Genomic DNA, 21301 nt, shown 5'->3' on the forward strand with positions numbered 1-21301 from the left:
ACTCAAACATGATCTCTTGAGGCCTGAAATATTTTCAAGTCCATTTGGTGGGAAGTTCGGTTAACAAGGTAACGGATTTAGAGTAATTCCGTTGTGTCAGCAATGCTACCTTGTTTACTAGAACGTAAGTCGACTATCATTGCTGAAAAAATTAGCATGGTCTATAATGCGATAAATAAAGAAATATAAAGCAAGATATTTAAGGTACGATACTAACTATAATAAAAAAATACCTCGAAAATTCTTAAGACAATATCACACACATACTATATCATAATTATTTTTAACCTGGAAAGGATTCTAGTAATTATTACTGTATTTAAATGAAGGATAAAAACCTTACCTCAGATTAAGGTTCTGGTTGATATGTTTGTATATCTATCATCAGACAATAGGCTATATCTCACTTGATGATATGTGTCAGAGGAACAATTACACTGGTCAACAGTCAATTTGCGCCAGACATAACACTAATAAATTCTTATTAATTTCGACTTCCTGAACTCAAAAATAAGAAGCAAAATTTTCCATCAGTTCGGGTTTTCGAGATGCACAATATAATTCATTTTATATGCATTTTATCAAAAAAAAAATTACCGTATTTCGTGTGTAACTATTTTGTTTTACAAATGTGACGACCCATTATGCTAAAACAATATTAGTATAAGTAGGCCACCATGTCAGAAACACTTGTAGAAAAGGAAAAACTTTATTGTCCTTTTACGAGTCTATTTGGAGGGGGTGAAACAGGTTCGCGGTATGAATTCGCTTGAGTTTATCTGATTTTACTTTTTTTTTTTAATTTTTATTTTATTGGGTTATTTTACGACGCTGTATTAACATCTAGATTATTTAGCGTCTGAATGATATGAAGATGATAATGCCGGTGAAATGAGTCCGGGGTCCAACACCGAAAGTTACCCAGCATTTGCTCGTATTGGGTTGAGGAAAAACCCCGGAAAAAAACCTCAACCAGATAACTTGCCCCGACCGGGATTCGAACCCGGGCCACCTAATTTCGCGGCCAGACGCGCTGACCGTTACTCCACAGGTGTGGACCTGATTTTACTTGAGATGTGCATTTTTTTCATTGTGAGCTTTAATGACATTACTGGAGTTTATATTTTGCAATAGACCACTTTGCCAAAACGGCTTCTAGAAGCGGAAATTGTTTTATTGCCAGTTGCAAACATAAAGGTTAATTCACAAAATTAATCGGCACATATGAAGCTTATTCCAAATGTAATCAAACCGTGAAACAAAAACAAAACACGACAGCGCGAAAACCTTGTATACGTAATATTTCATTGAATTACAAGTACGTGCTTCCAGTGCAGGACGTTGAAAGTCATTTTTATGTAATTTTACACAGTTTCGTTAGTTTATATAGCATACAAAATAAGTACTGCTTTATGTGTGGTATGTTAGCATCTGATAAGTTTGTTCTCCCTATCACGATAGTAAGATTTTAAAAACTCTACTTCCCACTTCATTGCACCTGGTCGTATGTGAACCGCGCCTCTAGATGACCCTGAAAGATGCGCAAGCCTATAGAACGCACCACTCACTGTAACTGCACATCTGGTTAGACTCCTTTTGATAAGACTGCGTAGGCGCGAAGCCTGGTTCACAATGCTGTACGTCCCAGAATAGAATGTAACTGCGCTCAAAATGATTTCTAGAATAAATTCCTTAAATATCTTCGTGAATCCTGCTGTATAATTATGACTTAGGCCCCTAATGGTAAACAGAATTGGAACGACACAAAACAGATTACTGGGAAATTAACAGGTAAAATACACCAATTCTAAAAGTATTGATGAAACTATATGTTGGTAGTCCTTTGCAAGGTCTAGGAATGACAGCATCTTTAGCATAACCGCAAATGTTTCAAGTGCCTGAAGCGAAGAGACCAGAGATTGTAATGTTTACAATACAAACACACCCCGGCAAACACAAGATGCTGTATGAGCAAATGGATGAGACAGCGTTTTAGAGTGGGAGAATATCACAAAAAAAATCTCCAAGACTTCATAAATAGGATTTGCGTCATAAGAAAGCACACATGGCCGGTTATATATACAAGATGCTCCTGGAAGAGGCTGGAGGGAATGCGTCAGTCCACCAAGCTACACTATCAGCGACTTAAAAAGATATCTGTTTAATGCCTGTAGCAAGGCGTGACGTGAAACGCCATTATAAAGATTGAGATAGAGGAAGAAAATAACAGACATGGAATAAAAATACAAAACCTTACCACAGATCGCACTAGCAACTCTTGACAGCAGTGGCGGCCGCTGATCATGTTGCAGCGTTGCACAACGACCAAGTTTTTCCCGCACATTAAAATTTTGTTTATATTAAATAACTAAACAGATTTTAAGTTTCCTTCTCGTCCAATTTAAATATACAGGGTGTTTCAAAAATACGGGGCATAATTTCAGGTATGTATTTCCCACATGTAGACAATCAAAATAGTTCATTACAACAAGTGTCCGGAAAAGCTTTATTTCCGAGTTATGGCCTTCACAACATTGAAATTCACCGGAACGATTTTCTTTCCGTAACTCGTTGCCGTCAAAGGAGACATTAAGAGGGCACTCTGACAGTTCATTCCGAGGCGAAGGTTACATTCAGTGTTGTGTAGGTACTTGGATCGAAGGTTTCCTGATCGATGGATAGGTAGAGGTGGCCCAATTGCTTGGCCTCCACGCTCACCTGATCTGAACCCTCTCGATTTCTACTTGTGAGGCCATTTAAAATCATTGGTTTATTCGTCTCCGGTGCCTGATTTGGAATCCCTTCGGAATCGAATTGTGGCATGTTCTGAGGACATACGCAATACTCCTGGATTTTGGGATCGTGTTCGCAGGTCAATGAGACATCGATGTGAGGTCTGTATTCAAGCAGGAGGTGGACATTTTGAACATCTTCTGTAATGACAACGACCTGCGGAAAGAAAAACGTTCCGGTGAATTTCAATGTTGTGAAGGCCATAACTCGGAAATGAAGCATTTCCGGACACATGCTGTAATGAACTATTTTGATTGTCTACATGTGGGAAATACATACCTGAAATTATGCCCCGTATTTTTAAACACCCTGTATATACTTTTTTATTTATGTATCATTCAAGAATTCGAGTATAAAATAATCAGAATTTATAAAATTCATCAAATTGTGAATACTTCAGAAGTGGTCGTTGCGCGGCTCAAGCAACAGCCAGATTCGTGTAGCGGCTGGTATTGAAGGTAGGCTCAGCTCAGAGTTCCCTATCCCAGCAGTTAACACAGCTGGTCGCGGCAAAGCTCTTGCAACAACCGGAAGCAAATAGTTCTTGTATTTGCCCGTAGATTGCAGAAGTGACTATTCCGAACGGACACAGTCGCTGGATGAATAGTGACTTGAGACGAAATTTTCAGATTTTTTCCGAGTCTTCGTTTCTTACGTGGTTTCTCACTTCCTGACTTCCTGTTTTCTGACCAACGTGTAGCTAGGTGAGCACGTGGTCCAGTCATTTTATAATCGTGTGAAATCCACTTAATCCTCTCTTAAATATTTAGTTTTTGTTGGAATTTATATAGTTTTATGTGAATTGTGCTGCATAATACAATTTTTTTTATTGGATGTTATATTTTCGTCAAGTATGTGACAGAGGTACATAGGCATATAACGTTATGAATTTTGTAAGTTGTTTAAAAAACAGGAACTTCTCTGGATTTTAATGAGTTTTATGTGAAATGTTGTAGTTATCACAATTTTTATAGTGCATTGTGAAGTGATGTTTTCTTCAAGTTTGTGATATATATGCGTTTACCATTACGAATTCTGTAAATAGTTTACAAAACAAGAACTTCTCTGTACTTTCTGACGAAGAAAAATAAAAAAAATTAAAGAACTTGGTAGACCATTGCCTGATCTAAATATTGTCCAGACAGTTACTACGGGGAAGAGACAGTTCAAGGGAATTTTTAGAAAGGAAATTTACAATAATCATGACTGGCTTTGTGGTTGTGAAGAGAAAAACGCACTGTTTTGTTTTCCGTGTATTTTGTTTCATGGGGAACAGTCGTGGACAAGAACGGGCATTACTGATATTAATCATTTAAGTACCAGCATTGGATTAAAATGTTCATGACCATGTATTGATAAAGGTAACTAAATCTACCCCACTCAACACAGAAAGTGCAACACCTAGACCCAAACTTCACCGGCCGCCACTGCTTGACAGGATCCTGAAGAGAGCGATTCCTCTTCACTCCACACCATTCAATAGCATAGGAAACGCCAACACTCCTGTGAACTGCATCGCATGGCCTAGGAACTCTCAGGTTAACGGCCTGAATCTCACTGAATATGATGTAGTGTTGTAACAACTTGGCAAGAAAGTGAGAAGAGTTTACACGGAGTAGTTATTTGGAAATCACACAATTTTACACCTGCAAATTTAAGTTCCACTACACTAAACACGCTAACAGCTATGCTGTAGTTATCTTCTAAAATACATATTCGCTGACAAAGCTCCAACAACTTGCACAAGTCAAAATATCACACACTCGGCATTAAATAACTAGGCCTATAGATCTACAAAAATAAGACTGGGATTTATTTATTAATTATACTCCAACAGAAAACTTTATGCCATATAAGCTTTTCGTCTATGATTGCCATCAAAACAAAAACGAGAAGGCTGCTTGAAATTGAAAAATCTTCTTCTTCTTCTTCTTCTTCTTCTTCTTCTTCTTCCATGGCGCTACATCTCATGGCTGAGACCCAGCCTCCTCAAGAATCTTCCTCCACCCTTGTCTGTCCATCGATACGGTCCACCAGTTTCGAATTCCCAGACTTTTAGCATCTCCAGTGTGCATCAAATAAAAAATTCAGATTTGAGTAGCTACGTCCTCAAAAACAAGCACATTTATCATATTAGAAATTAAAAAAAAAAACTAGCGGAAACACTAGTAATGCCCCACTTCGATTATTGTGATTTTCTACTGACTGATCTCAATGTCAACCAGACGCAAAGATTACAACGTCTTCATCTTGTGTTCGCTTCGTTTGCGATGTCCGTCGCGCTGACCACATTACCCCATCCTTCCAAACTCTAAACTGGCTACGGCTTAAGGAATGTAGAAATTTTCATTCTCTTGTTCTCCTTTTCCAAGTCTTTCACATCTCTACACCTACCTACCTTGCCTCCCGTTTCAGTTACCTGTCACCATATCATAATCTCTTCACATGCACGCAAAATAGCCGCATACTAGCCATACCAACACATAATACATCATCGTATTCATCATCATACACAATCTCGCTCTCGCGCTTGTGGAATATCTTACCCAATGACATCAGAGACTGTTGGAATTTAATAGCGTTCAAAAGCAAACTTATTAAGCATTTTCTTACTGCGTAGAGTAGATTTAATTTTTAATTAGTTAATAAAAAAATTTTCTCTCTTAACTTTTACAATAAACTGTCTAGCCTTTATTATTCATTTAATTTTCAGTACTTTGATTTTTATTGTATTTGTAAATGTAATATTAATTGTAATTATAATTGTAATTGTATTCTTAATATTGTAGTTGTAATCCCCTGGTAGAGGGGAAGAGAAGGCCTGATAGCCTTATCTCTACCAGGTTAAATAAATAAATACATTTTTTTACTTTTGAATCATTGAAAGGCGCTCTTTCGCTTTATTTTGTAAATCATCTAGCGACCCCTTCAGCTCTTCACATGACTCCCCAGGAGGTCGCGACCCACATTTTGGGAAGCACTAAGGTAGATTATTATTATTATTATTATTATTATTATTATTATTATTATTATTATTAATGTAGGCTACTACCATCAATACGAATAATATTTTCTTTTCCTCCCCCCAAAATGTCAATACCGCTATCGTTTATTCATCCATTCTAAGTGCATACCTTCTCTACTTACGTTAGCATAAAGGCTGGTTCACAATCAACCGCGAACGGAAACGACAACGAGAGCAAGAACGGAAATATTGTTAAAATAAATGTATTTAAATGTGAGTATTCACAATACGTAATTGTGAATGCTCACATTTAAATACATTTATTTTAACATTATTTCCGATCTCGTTGTCGTTTCCGTTCCCGGTTTATTGTGAACCAGCCTTAAGGGAAAATACGTCTACGAGTACTGTACATCAATTTGTGGAACAAAATTAACGGTAAAAATATCCTGTCTGTAGTTTTAAATGGTGTGTTTATACTACAGTGGTTAGGAAGTGAAACAAGTCTTAAACAAGGGCAAATATTTCCTTTCTACGTGGGAAGTGGCGAACTTGTGAACGTGGCGTGCAGTCATTCTGATCACGTTAGCAGCTGAAAAATGTAAAAACAGATAAGCTTCAGTCATAGAAAACAGTCTGGTGAAAAGGAACGGGAAATGGAAACGGAATAAGGGTAAATAAAACGCTGGCCCTTCACAATAGAATACATTAACTTTTTGCAATGTTCTTTACCACTTATATCTCTAAACTAGGGACAAGCAAGTGTAAGCAATGTAGTAGAAAGTAGAGACAACGTATGCTTAGGGTTCAAAATGTCTCAAAAACTAGCAAGAACGATGGAATGCCTTGAATAAATTAATGGCAAACAATTATCTCCACGGATTACGCTATACGAAAGACGGAATAACGGAATTAAAGTTTAATTAGGGTTAAAATTGTTTCGGTAATTAAGCCAATGTAATTACATGCAGCTGAAGTCTCGATATTTTACTAGTTATCTCGTCATTTAACACAAAGACGCCCTTTCACATGAAACACACAAAAAAAAAACTCATTTAACACCAACAAAAGATTTGAGATCTCAAGGGGAAATCCAATGACTCGCTTCAAACAAGAAAAAAAATTGCGTAAGAGTTCATACAGAAGAGGGAACGAGTTCAAAGAAAGTGTAGTCGACACCTATTTAAAAAGTAACTACCATGACACAGATTATATACTCATGTTAATTTTCAAGCATTAAAAGTACAAAAGTGATTGTGGAAGGTTTCAGTAGTAATCAATTAAATATTATCTTCCGAACGCTTTAATGTACACCTGTAAAAGTTTTCTTTTCCACTTCAAGGTGGATAGGAAGTGCATGAAGATTTTGAAACAAAAATACTTCGAGATAGATACTCTAGACAGCCAACGTTATAATGAATTATAAATATGTCCTGTTTTTCCATATAACTATGCCGTATTTAATACAAAAGAGCCATTCCATGCTGTGTATAAAAGAACATTAGTTTATTTGAATAGACTATATCATGTTCACAACGGGCAAAACATTATATTTGTTCCATGTTGCAATCGGTTATTCAGCGACGCTATGAACAACTGCGTGTTTAGACAGCCATGGAAATTCAATTGGCACAACACTAGCTTACTATGATCGCGGAACCGGGCTCGAATTCCGGCGATAGCTAAGTCTTATTTCTGGTGAAAAAAACCACGATTCCCCAGGAATTTATTCGGGGTTTTCCCTCCATCATTCCATTGTCACTTTCTATTTCAGTACTCATCATCATTTCAATAGGAACCTACCTATTCAACCAAAACGTTGAGGAGTTATTGTGATGCGTCTAAAACATCAGCCCAGGCCTGGGCGTTATTACCTCGATTGAATCACTGCAGACTACCCTTTAACACCCCACTTCACCTTCCCCGGCAGAGACGGTTATGTTTCGGACCGATACTACTACACAGGTGTGTGCAGTTTTAAGTTGTGCAAATAGTAATATACGTTACAAGAGCGGTATGTTGACGTTTTCATGGTCGAGGAAAAGATTGAAAAAGCGAAACGTAGTTGAGCTTTTTTAATTTCCGAGAACATGAAAACAAACATACCCCTCGTGTATCGTACATTCTTTAGTGCGAAGATCGTTTATTACATACCTGAAAGACGAATTTCTAATTAGTTGCAATGAAATCTCCATCTTGGTTTCTGTTTAATGACGGCAACTTCGGAAAACCAAAATATCTTTCTTCAACATTGTTGCTATAAAATGTTTTCTGTGTTTACTATACTCCAGCAGGCCGTGATATACGTCTGTCTTTTTTTCCCCCCAGTCTATAAATGCGAACTTAAAACAAACGGTAAGGTTATGTAATGATTTATTTTTCATTTTAATATTTTAACAATATTATTTATACAACATATTGCGGTAATAACATCGGCATCTTGAATCTTGTTGATTTTTTTCACGACTTCCTTAATGTTACTTGTATCAGGAACGCAATAAGTTTCGTGGAGTAGTAGACTTTATTTAATTTTAGCTAATATTTAAAAACAATAATTAACATTGCAATTTAGGTAAAATTGCAGTGGTAAGTTTCCAATTTATAATTATTACTATGTTAAACGTCTCTAAAAATAATATGTTAAAAGCCTAAAGCAGTAAAATGAATGTCGCGCTTAAACGGTAAGAAGAGGGAAATTGTTATGTGTGTTACGTTGGGAATACTGAATGTGGTATTTCACACTTACCGCGTATTGGTTCTGTGCGGGAAAACAAGCAAATATGCAGGATCTCGCACAAAAGTTATATATATATATATATATATATATATATATATATATATATATATATATATATATATACCCAATAAGTAATTTCCAACATTTCTCAAGAATAAACTTGTCGAGTATTTCAGAATAATCTCCGCGAGTATTTCAGGACAATCTTCGAAGATGTTACACATGTAATGAAGCGGAAGAAGGGCACTTTCAACATATCGATAGCTGAAAACCAGACTGTTCTAAGTCCAACTCTTTATAATAAAGAAATTTGTGTTTCATTGTGTTCCAGTTCTTGTCTGCATATATGAATCGAACAAAATGTAAATATTCCTCTCCATAAGGTTGCCATGAAGCTATTCCAAATTGTTTCATGAAGCATTGAATGTCAGGAGCTTAAAATAGCTCTCCGCTCTCCTGAAAAAAAAAAAAAAAAAAATAGTAAAATGGACTTGGGACAGTCTGGTTTTGGGCCATCGATATCTTGTGACATAACATTTTTCCTCGCTAACATGTTTTAGTTACTGAAGTTACTACAGTATAAACGGCGGCAGATTGAAGGCCCATTCACAATGAAAATTAAATATAACCGTAACATAAACACAGGAGTTTGCGGCCAGGCTACCAAATGGGATCATTCACAATGATTCACATAAACACTGACATAAACATTACCGTAAGACGTTAACATGGAAGTTTGCAAACTCCAAACTTTCACGCTTATGCTTACGTGATTTGCAAACAGAACACAATCGTGGAGCGCTGAAGTATACGACAGAATATGATGGTATTCTTTAAAACTTTTTTCCTATTTGGTGTAAAATAAATTTTTTGTATGTAGAGAGCTCATAGCTGTGGCAACTCATCCAAATAAAAATATTTTGAAAAAAAAAAATTATTTGGGGGCCCAAATTTGAAAATAATATACCCAACGCAGGATTGTACTAAAACCGACATATCTAAACCGTTTTTAAAGATAGATTCAAACAGTTTTTTGCAATGTATTTGCAAAAGCATATTCTACAAACTGTCTGTAACAGAATTCTTAAATTAGTTCCTACGTTTGTAAAATAAACAATTAAAATTTAATAACAATTTTCTGATTTCCTTTCTTGCAAACAAACGGACGTATTTTTAAAATGAAATCAATTAACAAAATTCTGTTACAGAGAAAGGTCTCCGAATAGTCTAAAGAATGTGTGTTCTAAATTTCATGCATGTATCTTTAGTAGTTCAGAAATTATATCCATTTTTGTCCGGCAATGTAGCAAAAAAATGAAGTTACTGGAAACCGATAAAAGCGGGCGTGTGATTTAAAAATCCATAGCGCAGGAAGTTTAAAATGACGTCTCAACATCCGATAAGGGCACAAATACCCACAAAATGTTATGCAATGCATTCCACACATATCAAAGAGTATTTTAAAGAAAAAAATATTTTTTGAAAATCTAATTTACCGGAAACAACAATAAAAGTGGGCGAGTGATTTAAAAATCCATAACGCAGTAAGTTTAAAAATGGCGACTCAACCTCCGATAAGGGCACAAATACCCACAAAATGTTATGCTATGCATTCCACACATATCACAGGGTATTTTAAAGAATTTTTTTTTTTATTTTACTCATTTTTTCACCAAAAATACCATCCTCTCCCCTTAAGTTGACGCTTACGTTATGTTTAATTTCCATTGTGAATGGGCCTTAACTGTATGACGTGTTAACAGAAAATTTCGCCGAGCTTGGTGTGTGAGGCAAGCGTCATAGCTATATGAAGGGTATATATACAATATACGTAAACTCTTGACTAAGACATAATGTCAATTGCCACTTTTACACGTGTTCCATAACGATGAATATAGCATGCATTTTGCGGAAAAATCCAGGCTCTACTTATCAACTACAGCATAAAACGTAAAATCAGAAAGTATCTGCTATTCACATGGTCCAGTGAATTTTTATTCTGCACACACACACACACACACACACACACACACACACACACACACACACACACACACACACACACACACACACACACACACACACACACATTAAGTACATGTAAAAGAACTAAGCAAGGCCGCTATTGAGAACGAGCAGACAAGAGCGGAAAGAGAAAATCCGCGACAAGAGGAACGGCAAACAGGAAAAGTACACATCTGTTCAATGAGCACAGCTAAAAGAAGCAGTAAAAGTTTCGGGGCTCCGTAAAAATCTACGGTGATTCATAACACTCAAACCAATACCCAAACAACTTTTACTCTGATCATAACGCGAAACCTATAGAAAATGAGTCGCGGTCTCAGTAAGCAGAGTATGAACGCAATGAATGGTGTGCTCGGTGGACCCTATATTCAACATTCGAGGCGTTTTTTTTTTTTTTCAAAAGAATTCATTTTTACTTGCTAGAATGTAATCTCAAACCCATAAAAACAAATATGCTCGGAATTTGTTTCAAAGTATGATATCCGCATATTATAAAACCTAGCTGTGTAGCCACCCATACATGATTACTCTTACAGTAGCGAGAAACATCTTCACACTCCTCACATTACAACTGTATACGAATTACAATTTAATTAAACGTTCACGCTTATATTATACAGGGACATCATTTTGTTTTTACTAACATTTTTAATATTAAACTGGCTATACCTTTAGAGAACCGGAATAGTAATATGCGTTACAAGAGCGGTATGTTGTAGTTTTCATGTTCGAGGAAAATATTGAAAAAGCGGAACGTAGTTGAGCATTTTTAATTTCCGAGAATTGAAAGAAAACATACCGCTCGTGTATCGTACATTATTTTGTGCGAAGATCGTTTATTACATACCTAAAAGAGGAATTTCTAATTAGTGGCAATGAAATCTCCATCTTGGTTTCTGTTCAATGACGGAAAATTTGCAAAACAAAAATATCTATCTTCAACATTGTTGCTTTAAAATGTTTTCTGTGTTTACTATACTCCAGCAGGCCGTGATATACGTCTGTCTTTTTTTTTCCCGCAGTCTATAAATGCGAACTTAAAACAAACGGTAAAGTTATGTAATGATTTATTTTTCATTTTAATATTTTAACAATATTATTTATATAACATATTGCAGTAATAACATCGGCAAGTTTGTTGATTTTTTCACGGCTTCCTTAATGTTATTTGCATCACGTATGCAGTAACGTTAGTGGAGTTGTAGAGTTTACTTAATTTTTGCAAATATTTAAAAACAATAATTAACAGTGCAATTTAGGTGAAATTGCAGTGGTAAGTTTCCAATTTATAATTATTACTATATTGAACGTCTCTAAAATAATATGTTAAAGCCTAAAGCAGTAAAATCAATATGTTACTTAAGCGGTAAGAAGAGAGAAATTGTTATGTGTGTTAGGTTGGGAATACTGAATGTGGAATTTTAGACTTACCGCGGATTGGTTTTGTGAGGAAACCAAGCAAATACGCACGATCTCGCACAATCACAGTTTGCTATCCCCTTCCACGACTGTAGTTCGATGATACTGGCGTAAAACACAAACAGATCACTCTATTAGGTATAGGAGGGAAGAAAAGTAGTTCATCTCTTTATGTAAACTAGGAAATATCGCAATTTTGGGTTTGATAATTTTCATTAGGTTTTTGTTTAATCAAAATATAGTACAGTATTAACAATAAGTGTTTTTACTCACGAACTGAGCTATCCATTCGGACATATTCATTATGCAGTGTATATTATACTGTCTGCAGCACATTAGCGTACAATATAGAGAAAAAAAATTAAATTGAAAAATAAACATAATATGAATATTTAAACACATTTTTTAAAATGGTGGCCGTTCATATCGATACAGGCTTCAGTTCTTCTGTGCATATTATCGCACTATAGACTACTGCATCTAATTCCAATTGCCAGTTAAGTCCTTCGTACTAGTGACTCATGTTGAAATAATTCTGCACCTACTCTATAAAAGAGTACCTTACGTACTGTAAATTCAATCTTCACTTCTGCCCGACCCGCACAGATAAAATTACTCAGACATGCTATCTACTGTCCGTCCAAGTGGTTATGCCGCAGGATCGTAGAAAGGGGGAAATCACGTGACATTTCATTACTTAACGAGGCCCTTTTATTTAAGTTATTTTAAACAGTTATATAATATTACGTAAACGTCCAATTCCTAACAGAAATTAATGTTTTCAGAAAAGAGCTAAGACAGAGGGGCGAACAGAAGCAGGTGGGGAAAATCGGGATGCGACGTAGGCAAACGGACTGTGCGAAAATATGATTCAATATTGAAAGCTCTTTCGTCACTGGAAAACGCGAACATATTTCTGGAACGTACTATACTCACTAACTCACTACTGCTTACTATATGCGGCCTTGGTTCTGTATGGAGGGCAGTTGGAACTTCATTAGTAGAAGGGGTGGGAGTGAAATACATTCAAAAACTCAAGTACAATAAAAATTAAAGTAAAAATAAAAATGTCCCTGTATAAAAATCAGATTTCGGACCACTCACATATTTCCGTAAATGTACGTATTTATACAGTAACAAACAACTTTAGATCCTATCGGCGGAGGCAGGATAGACTAATACGCTTGAACATTTTGCCAAAAACATCCATGCACAGAAACAACTCTCAGAAATCCATGCTGATGAGGGGTTTAATATTTAATTTGACGATGTCACCAATCCAATCGCACTATCTCTGGTATTGAGGTGTGAAAGTAATATTAGAAATTAATTTTATTGGTCATATTCTTATAAAAATAATTTATAGACAGAACGTAAAAAACACTTGAAAATAATGCAAACGATAAATACAATCTATGCAAATCTGGCTTTCAGGTAGTACCTCCCTGTAAAGCAGGTTAGAATAATTTCAAGGAAAAATTGTTCCGGGGCCGGAATTTGTGTGCACTCAAAGTTGGGTTCTGGCGTCTTGTCAGCCCATTTGAGTTGTGTGGATATAATGGAAGAATTGTGACAGTGTCGGTATAGTTCCTGGGGTAGCTCAGTCGGTAGAGCATTCGTGCGCTAAGCGAAGGGTCCCGGTATCGATACCCGGCCCCGGAACAATTTTTCCTTGAAATTATTCAGCTGTTAATATACACAGGGTGGAAGTCAAATGACCTTGCAGATTGAAAGGGACGATAAAGTACACTGAAATGAATAGAAAACCTGTATTACGTTTTGTGATTAAATGCACGGTTAATTATAAAATTATGTTGAAAGTTTCAGCAGTCCGGCAACTTCGCCGCTAACACACACTTCTCGTGATACAGATGTAAGAGATCAACGAACTCGGTAAGTCGGTGTGTCTCGCTAGATGAGCTGTTCTCTGGCGCTATGTTGCAACCAACTCGCAACGCGCAGCGGCTTGTATTTAGGTTTTTTTTTTTTTTAAGAAAACTGTCCACAATATTGAAATAAATGTGGCAAACACTGGAGAAGGGACCTTCTATCAGTACCTAACAGACCAAGAAGATTGGCAGTTGTGCATTTCAGCCTTGCAACTGGACATGCTTGGCACAGCATCTCCACCGTTTCAGTATTTATCAAAATCCAACATGTACCCTTTGTGACCTTCAAGAAGCGATGAATAGGGATCATCTCCAACGCTGCCCAGCTCTAAAATCACCGAGAGAATGTGCCAGATACTGGGAAGCGAGAAGCCTCATGCCTCTGTTTAGTTCTTAGTTTTTAGTTCTTTAAGGTTTTTGTTTAGTTCCTTTATTAGATTAAAATTTAAGTTGTATCAAGTTATATTGTTGTAATCTTGAGATTATTTTCTGTTCAAAGATAAGTTATCTATGTGCCTGTCATTCGAATAAATAAATAAATATTGAAATACGCCACAGGGATAAATTATTCTTTATTAGTTTTCCTATCGATATGAACAAAAATCACGATCCTACTCACAATAGTTACCGAATAAGAGGTTATTAAACATGAGAGGAAACTTTTTTTTTTTCTGAAAAAAAAAAACAATTAACATTCCACCAATATGATATTATAGTTTTTCGTTACATACAACATTAGCTATTCGCTCTGAAAATCTGCAGGGTTATTTCACTTCCACTCTGTATATATCAAAACTTCAGGGAAACATTCCTCACATGTAGAGATTTAAAATATGTTAAGAGGGTTATCCCAGAAATAATGCACAAACTTACTTCATTGGCACGCATTTTATTTTTTCAATCCAGTTACATCAAGATCGCTCAAAATAGTTCCCTTGGAGTGTTACTACTGCTTTCCAACGTCGCAGTGGCTTTTGGAAGCCGCTTAATTCTCCTTTGAAATTCAGGTCTCAGATGCGTTGGGTCACAGCTGTATTCAGGTCGTTTAACAATGCAAAAAGTTGACCCGGAAGTGCATTTTTCATTTTCTGGGAAAGATCGTAGTCAGGTGGATTCATGTCCGAACCTAGGCTGGCTGAGGGAGTGTTCCTCACTTGTAATCGGTAATACGGCATTCATTGGCTCGGCGATTTGCTGTCTTCCATTATTGTAAAAAAGCAGCACATCAGACTCCAATAGCTGTAGTCGATTCTGGCGAATTTTTGGGCGCAGTTTCCTGCGAACTAAATCTGCACAAGTCATCCGTCTGTCTTCTTCCAAAAGATTGACAACAATTACCTCCGTAGTGAAGTCTGATGATGATTTTAGTCTTCCAGTGCGTTGGTTGTCTTCTGTAGCACAGACACGTCCAGACCATCGGGAAATGATACTACAGTCTACTGTAGAGTCACCACACACTTCTTTCGAATCAATTCATAAATTTCCGGCGGCGTACGTCCACGCAAAGTCTCTATTTCAATGAATGAACTTTGATCTCAGACAGTGACGTGACCTGACTGACTTTCGTCGTTCATTTCAATCGCTTATACGCAAAAGTTTTTAAGTAATTTAATTGAAGTTCCACAGAATTGTTCGGAAAACCCCTCACTACTAACCCAATAAATAACTAGAACTTTAAAAAACAAGGCAAGGAAGGAAACAATGTTGAAGTTTTATAAGACAATGGCAGTACCAGCGGGTTTATATGGAGCAGAATCGTGGGTTCTCACCAATAGAGATAAAAGTAGAATTCAAGCTTCAGAAATGCGGTTCCTTCGCTCAGTGATGGGTGTAACAAGGAGGGACAGAATAAGAAACGAATAAATCAGGCAATCACTGAATATCTACAACTTAAACAACAAAATTGTAAAATATAGACAGAATTGGACATCCCATGTAGAACGAATGAATGATGAAAGACTGCCTAAATTAATCTTCGGGTATCAACCTAAAGGCTTCCGTAGCATTGGTAGACCAAGAAAACGATGGCAAGACCAAGAATAAGCAATATGTATGAAGTTCGCAACAGGTCGAGAGGCCTAAAGCGTGATGATGATGATGATGATGATGATGATGATGATGATGATGATGATGATGATGATGATGATGATGATGATAACCACGTACGTCCATGGATATGGCAGCGCATGCGCAGTGTGCATTACTTCTGGGATTACCCTCGTATAAGTAGGGATGTGATTATTTTGTATTAACGACATACGCGATGTGTTAACTTAATTTTATGAATGGAAAATGCACATCCCTTAATGAAAGTCCAAAATTAAGTGAAATATATCCGAGAATTTTAGCGAAATTTACATAAATTCACGAAATTACTTCATACTCATGATATTTTCAAGAAATAAACAGGTTTCATGGAGAATTCGCACAAAAATGACCCTTTCTTCTAAATAAAAAGTGAAAACTTGCTTCGTTATAAAATATAAACACTTCTACACATTTTCAGCATCAAGGAGCAGACAACTGTCTTCATGAGATCAAGAAGGCAGTGCTCTCACCCCCTCACAGTCGAATGAAATTTAATTATGAATTAAATTATCTATGTAAATAATTTTCTGTTAGTGTCAATAGGGCTGTTTCAATAATAATATAAAAAAAGTTACTTCATTATCTTTTTAAGTTTCTTAAGGGTGCGAAATATGCGCCAGATTGCTTGTTTCTTACGGAAATTTCACCGAAATAAGCCATTTTAATCACCGAAATCAGAGTAAAATAATCACTCCTACTGTACTTATAAGAACTACTACTGTATTTCCTTGTTGGAGCTCATTTTTACAACTCTACTTATATTGTATGATATGCAAGCTAGATAATGTGGAATGCTGCCAGAGTTGTCGTGTAACAACCCCACACAAGAAGTCTGAGTTATTCTGCTCTATTCTTTATGAATTCTTTAAAGATTGTTTGAACCAAAATGCAACACTGCTACAGTATTTAATCATAGTAGACCTAGTGATTTAGGCCCAAGAATATATAACAAATTTATATTTAAATATTCTAATCTTGTCAATTCTAATAGTTCTAGTATTAAATTTAAAAAGTTATGTATGGATTTTATAAATAAGAAAAATTGTAAATTTTAATTTGTATATTCTTACTGCGTACTAGACATATTGTGTTATATACTTCTTGATTTTCAATTCAGAAATCCGTTCCTGAGTACAAACGAGTTCTGCTCTTTCAGGGGTGAGCTAAAGTTTTTTCTGTTTATATTATATTTTGCTACAATTATTAGACTAGCAAAATAAATAAATTTTAATATCTCCATTCTTCAGATAGAGGGGTTCCTTTGGGCCTATTTGAGCTTTTTCGACGTGCCATCAGATAGACATAGCGCGATTTTCATACCATATATGTCTGCATGATTACAAATCCACGCAATGGCAACGGTCAAATTAATATCCAAGCTTCAAAAGGAATTCGAATTCATTATACCACATAATGTCAAAGATGCGTCTTAGTTGCGTACACCACGGCTGAATTTTCCATATTCTAACCGCAGAAAACTCGCCTAAGTGACTGGACAACGCAGGACTTCCAACATTCTTAATGCAGTACGCAATACTTGTAACAAGAATTACAGTTCTGCTTAAAGTGAAGTATGAGAATTATGTCTTTTCCAGAATTCGACTTATCTCACTTTTACGCGAATACATTGTTATATATTTCCTCCAGACCGCATTGTCGATAATTTGTTAATCTGTCATGTGGTTGATACCAGTTGCCGACAAATAGCCTGGCTTTCAGCACTTTCGACAGAGAATGTCGCGGCAAATTAACCTTTGGCTTCTGATACTGATGTGATGAGTTCAAAGAATCCGTCAATTATTTAGCTTTCTAGGAAGATCATGCGTGTTGCTTCAAGAAACTGCAAATTACAAATGCAACGACATTACTAGAGTTCCGGATAAAAAGACGGTATCGAGTAGATTATCCATCTATTCATAGTAGAAACAGAAGTTACTAAGAATCTGTAAATCATTATTGTGCAAAAGACATTTTCCAGCAATTACGTTTATCGACGATAAAAGAGGAATTTGCCAGAAATGTATTATCTCCCGCACAATTTCTTCAATTTTAATGATTTGAGCTGATTCAGAAGTCTACAGGTCAATTCCATAAAAATTCCCCAATTATATGATTTGAGCTGTTCCAAAAGTCTACACATCAGTTCCATAACGTTCCCCAATTTTAATGCTTTGAGCTTTTGCAGAAGTCTACACGTCGGTGTCACAAATGTTCCCCAATTTTAATGATTGGAGCTGTTCCAGAAATCTACAGGTCAGTGCCATAAATATTCCCCAATTTTAATTATTTGAGCTGTTCCAGAAGTCTACACGTCAGTTCCACAAATGTTCCCCAATTTTTAAGATTTGAGCTATTCCAGAAGTCTACACGTCAATTCTATAAATGTTCTCCAATTTTAATGATTTGAGCTGTTCCAGAAGTCTACACATCAGTTCCATAAATGTTCCCCAATTTTAATGATTTGAGCTGTTCCAGAAGTCTACACATCAGTTCCATAAATGTTCCCCAATTTTAATGATTTGAGCTGTTCCAGAAGTCTACACATCAGTTCCATAAATGTTCCCCAATTTTAATGATTTGAGCTGTTCCAGGAGTCTACACATCAGTTCCATAAATGTTCCCCAATTTTAATGATTTGAGTTGTTCCAGAAGTCTATACGTCACTTCCACAAATGTTCCCCAATTTTAAAGATTTGAGCTATTCCAGAAGTCTACACGTCAGTGCTATAAATGTTCCTCAATTTTAATGATTTGAGCTGTTCCAGACGTCTACAGGTCAGTTCCGTAAGAGTTCCTCAATTTTAATGATTTGAGCTGTTCCTGAAGTCTACAAGTCAGTTCCACATATGTTCCCCAATTTTAATTACTTGAGCTGTTCCTGAAATCCACAGGTCAGTTCCATATATGTTCCCAAATTTTAATGATCTGAGCTGTTCCAAAAGTCTACAGGTCAGTTCCATAAATGTTCCCCAATTTTAATGATTTGAGCTGTTCCAGAAGTCTACAACTCAGTTCCATAAATAATTAATCTCAGATCAGGCAATGAAAATAACCTACAGTAAAGATGAACCGAGATTTTTTGATGCATAAACACTAACTTAAGACTATTTTTTGGTACTGTATTGATCTAAGACCAAATCTAACAGGCGATTTTTCTCGGTTCAAAATGGTTGAACTTAGTTTAGAAGAATCATAATAATTCTTTATCAAAATGAAGGAAAAAAAACTGTTCCTGCAAGTAAAATGGCGAGTGAACTTTATTTTAATCGTATTCAGAGAAAAGTCTCTTAATATGTTGTGTGCAGACTTCACTGAACAACAAGAATTTTGCTCCGACTCAAAACAATTTTCGCTTATGGTTTAGTGTGCGCTGAATCCGAAAATGCATATCTTTTCTTCGTATCACGTAAGGTTTTTAAGATATACTCTGAGTTCACTTTTCGATAAGAGTTCTTCAGGGAAACATCTGGCGCGGGTTGGGGGTTGTAAACCAAAACAAAAGCTAAAGCATTTTATGAGTTTATGACCTATTTCTGATTTCTTATGGTTTTTGGTATGTTCTTTTGTACTTCTAATAAATAAACAGACGGAACTCCTGCGCACTTCAGTCTTGCGGCAAGGCAACAGCAGACGGAAACATTTAAAGTTTGGTTATCAAGGTCCCGTCCTATGGCAGGAGTGTGGAGATACATTGAGCAATGGCATGAGAGGGGGAACGGTGATTCATATTCTTTTCGGACGCAGATTTAACTTAGTAGTACTTACAAACATGTGTCCAACAGCTTAGGAGGAGATGTCACTGTAAATAGACAGAGGGAATACCCGAAACAATTTCTTGTCTATCAGGAATGTTGACGCATATTTCTACGAAAATCTTGAAAGAGACTTCGCTTCGGAGCATCACTTTGTACAAGGAAATAAAAGTGACGCCGATGTAAGAAATAATACAGATAAAGACAAGGAATCTGCGTTCCATCGTCACTTATCGACACTCAGGTTTAAATAACTTAAAGAGATAACAGAGTCGAAGATAATTCACAGATGCCCAACAAACGTCTCAGAAGAAATAAATTGTGTTAACGTGTTGTGTTCCCGTTTTTTATAAATGAGATAAGCCAGACTTAAAGCGCCAGTTGTTTATGAAAACCTGACAGAAAACCACAGTCCTGTTTCCGCGTTCATGAAATGAAAGCTTACTTTAATACGTGACACTTTACATTACACACACAGTTTCATACCTTCCTTCAAACTTATATACCAACTCACCATTACGCTAAATTCAATGGAAGGCTTTTATCTCGGAACCAAAGTAGGTATGAGATAATTTAGTAGATGGCCGATTTCTACAAACTCAGGAAATAGTCATGGATAAACTATCTCAAGGTTAAAATTTATCTAATGATAACTTTTTGTGTTTCTACAAACGAACAAGCTAAATTTATGAAAATGTTGAGTTTAATAATAATTTGTGTATATGTGATTCAATTGGAATAGGGCATAAACTTACAAGTCAAATTGTTACTTTTTTTCCTGTATTTTTGTTTATTGCAAGCAAAAATTGCATACAATAACAAAGATTTTACAATAGTATCGTAATACTCGTACACGAATATTCTTCAAAATTCGAAATTGATTACCAATCTCACTGTCAAATAGACCACATATTACAAATTATTGTATAAATACAATGTAACTGGATCACACCCGAAAAAGTAAGATGCACTTATTAATGTAACTGGAATAAAATATGTAAGCAATAAGAATCACGCTAATCACAGCCTTTTGAATTCAATAAAACCGTTCAATTTCAAGTACTATGTACTATCCGCGTGTATATGATACCAAATTATCACACATGTACGATCCAGATCGTACGGTTGGCAACACTGGTTAAGGGTAGATTTCCCCCCCCCTCCTATTTCTCTGGTACAAGCATCAGACCGTTGCAATCACGAGGAGTGTGGAGATGCATTGATCCAACGAAGCAGGACACAAAGCTTATGTTTACAAACGCACGAATGTCGATTGTTATTTGATGATGAACATTGGTATAGAGCACTTGCTTGACGATCACTGCCCTTTACCGATTCCGTAACAATACCACGACGTCAATGTCTTGTACCGTCAACTAACAAAGGCAATGTTTAAAAATCAGGAAGAGGAAATTGGTTGGGTCACTGGCTGAGAAGAAACTGCTTAATGAAGATGCACTGGAAGGAATGGTGACCGGGAGAAGAGTTCGGCGCAGAAGAAGATAAATGATAGACGACATTAAGATATATAGATTATATGAGCCAAAGAGGAAGGCAGAAAATAGGCAGGATTGGAGAATGCTAGGTTTGCAGTGAAAGACCTGCCCTTGGACAGAACAATGAATTAATTAAT

General features: G+C 36.2%; 1 protein-coding gene across 2 annotated transcripts in view; it reads right to left on the reverse strand.

Moving 5' to 3' along the window:
- Clic (chloride intracellular channel protein 5) overlaps positions 1-21301 on the reverse strand; it is a 340626-nt gene that overhangs the window by 126343 nt on the left and 192982 nt on the right. The gene's annotated exons all lie outside the window — the stretch shown is intronic.

Source organism: Periplaneta americana, chromosome 5 (assembly GCF_040183065.1).
Source record: "Periplaneta americana isolate PAMFEO1 chromosome 5, P.americana_PAMFEO1_priV1, whole genome shotgun sequence".
NCBI classification, from domain to species: domain Eukaryota; kingdom Metazoa; phylum Arthropoda; class Insecta; order Blattodea; family Blattidae; genus Periplaneta; species Periplaneta americana.